This window comes from Cervus canadensis, chromosome 5, assembly GCF_019320065.1.
Source record: "Cervus canadensis isolate Bull #8, Minnesota chromosome 5, ASM1932006v1, whole genome shotgun sequence".
NCBI lineage: Eukaryota > Metazoa > Chordata > Mammalia > Artiodactyla > Cervidae > Cervus > Cervus canadensis.
The window spans coordinates 81048617-81051663 of NC_057390.1; positions in this window are offsets into that span (position 1 = coordinate 81048617).

Genomic DNA, 3047 nt, shown 5'->3' on the forward strand with positions numbered 1-3047 from the left:
ACTCCTTTTAGCTCTCATGGAATACTTTTAAAAATTGACTATAGCTGGGCTATAAAATCTCGTCGCATTTAAAAGAACGATAATTGGGAGAAGATGAGGGTGGGATGTTGCGAAAGAACAGCATGTATATTATCTATGGTGAAACAGATCACCAGCCCAGGCTGGATGCATGAGACAAGTGCTCGGGCCTGGTGCACTGGGAAGACCCAGAGGAATCGGGTGGAGAGGGAGGTGGGAGGGGGGATCGGGATGGGGAATACGTGTAAATCTATTGCTGGTTCGTGTCAATGTATGACAAAACCCACTGAAAAAATAAATAAATAAATAAATTTAAAAAAAATAATAAAACATATCTAAACTTCTGTTTTGGAAACAGGAGTATTGAAGTCTAAATGTCTGTAATCTCAAAGTCATACAATAGAAATATTATAGAAAGGAATTTTTAAAAGGTATAACTTAAGAAGAGAATAGAATCTGAGAAAGATTAGACACAGACAAATAGATAACTTAATAGACACACATCTGAATCACTTTGCTGTACACTTGAAACTAACATTGTAAATCAACCACACTTCAGTAAAAATGGTCATAAAATTTAAAAATAAAGAAAAAACACCCAAAAAAAGAAAAAAAAAAAGAACGATAATTATTCAGAGAACTTGCAGTTCAGAGAGTGAAGTTAAGGTAGCAATGATTAGGAGATAATTTCACCAAAATTCACGTATATTGAAAAATTAAGAAGTATTCTGTGAGAAGCCGTATGTCAAAGAAGAAGCTGTGATGTCTATTAAAACATCTTGAATAATGTGATAATAAAACTATGGCAAGACAAACTAGTGAGCTAAAGCTGAACTGAGCATCTTATAGGTTTATATAAATATATTGGAAAAAAGCAAAGGCAGAAAAATAAATATTTTCTAAATATCTATTTCATGATGTTAGGAAAAAATAACAAAGCACAAAAACGTAGAAGAAAACAAACAGTAAAGATATGAGGAGAAGGTTAATGATTTAAAAAAAAAACAGATATACAAGAGAGAGAAGTAAAATCTAAACACTAATAAATGGAGAAATCCCAGGAAAAACTGATTAAGAAAATAGGAGACAAAAATATCAGTTTATTAGGAAGAAAATGTGAACTACATTACAGATACTACAAAATTTAAAAAAACATATCTAGAGGTATTTTGAAAAACTTCAACATTTTAGAAAAATAAACAAAGACCTAAACAGATTTATAATTCTGACACAGAAAGAAAAAATGAATACAAATAGTCCATACATTTTAAAGAGATTAAATATAAAATTAAAAACCATCTCACAAAAACAACTCTAAACCCAGATGACTCATCAGTAAGCTATAAAATAACTTAATAAAAGCAGATATATGTATATGTATAACTGATTCATTTTTCTGTACACCTGACATTCACACAACACTATAAATCAACTATATTCCAATAAAAAATAAATAATGAAATAACGGCCATTTGCAATAACATGGATGGATCTACAGATTAATTAAATTAACTAATAATTAAATCAGACAGACAAATATCATATGATATCACTTATATGTGGAATCTAAAATAATGATACAAATGAACTTAGTTACAAAACAGAAATAGACTCCCAAACATAGAAAACAAACTTATAGTTACCCCAAAGGGGATAGCAGGGGTACGGCGGAGGGACATAAATTAGGAGTTTGGAATTAACATACACACACTGATCTATAAAATGGTAATAGATAAACAACAAGAATCTACCTACCATGCACCACAGGGAGCTGTATTCAATATCTTGTAGTAGCCTATAGTGGAAAAGAATCCCTGTGATGTACTCCCGAAGCTAACACAGAATTGTAAATTAACTATACCTCAATTTTAAAAATAGCTTTAAAAAAGCAGAGGGTAAGGGTTATATGAATCTAGTCTTTGGTGCCGTGGTGAGGATGTGAGTTGTGTTAGGAAACATACTGACTTAGAAGTCAGGAAAGATTACCATCAAGCCAAAATAACTGCCTTGCTACTTATTTTCTGGAGGGAGCCTTGGAAAACGGCCCCACCTCTCTGAGTCTCAGTTTCCTTGTCTGTACAATAAACATAGTATCAGTTTCCTGGGATTATGCAAGGATTCACTGAAAAGTAGTTAAAGCTTTTAGCACAAGTAGCTGACAAATAGCAAACGTTGACTAACTCTGATTTTTTGCCTTCTCCCCCTTCTGCATGTTCATTGCTTCCAAGGGGCATTAAGATCATCTAACCTTTATTCTGAAATACTCCCCTTTTTTCTTATGCAACCTCAGGGAACATTGTCTAAAATTGGGAAAAAAGAATGTGCTGAGGAATCAGACCTTCTTTTCAGTAATTCCACCCTGTTCTGGTAGATTTTGAAGAGGTTTCTTATTTTCACAGATGTCCAGTGTGGAGAAATATACCAAACACTCACACCCTCTAGTTAGATGACTCAGAGGGAACTCGAGGAGCTCACTGCACTGGGGTTTGGGAACAGACCTGCATATATTTTCTCTGGGGTGGTGTCAGAGTTCATCAGGGAGCATCTGTATGATGGAACTAAACTAAGACAAGGTTAATTGCACGTGACAGGATCTAGACAGCCCCAGAGCAGAGGGGACACGGGAGATCATAGCCCAAAGCCCTCAAGGTATAAATAATGAAAATGGTGTCCAGGGAGTGGAATAAACATAGCTTAGGTCAAACAGATCATGTGGGCTTCGCTGATGACTCAGTGGTAAAGAACTTACTTGTCAATGCAGGAGATGCAGGTTAGATCCCTGGGTCGGGAAGATCCCCTGGAGAAGGACCTGGCAACCCACTCCAGTATTCTTGCCTGGGAAATCTCATGGACAGGGGAGCCTGGCGGGCTATAGCCCATGGAGTTGCAAGAGTCGGACACAACATAGCAACTAAACAATAACAACAGACAGTGCACTCAGGAGTGCAGAGACGGTTCTGCTCCCATGAACTCTTTGTCAGCGGCCACCCCTTTCACATTTCCTCTAAAACACACTCCCTTCTCTCTCT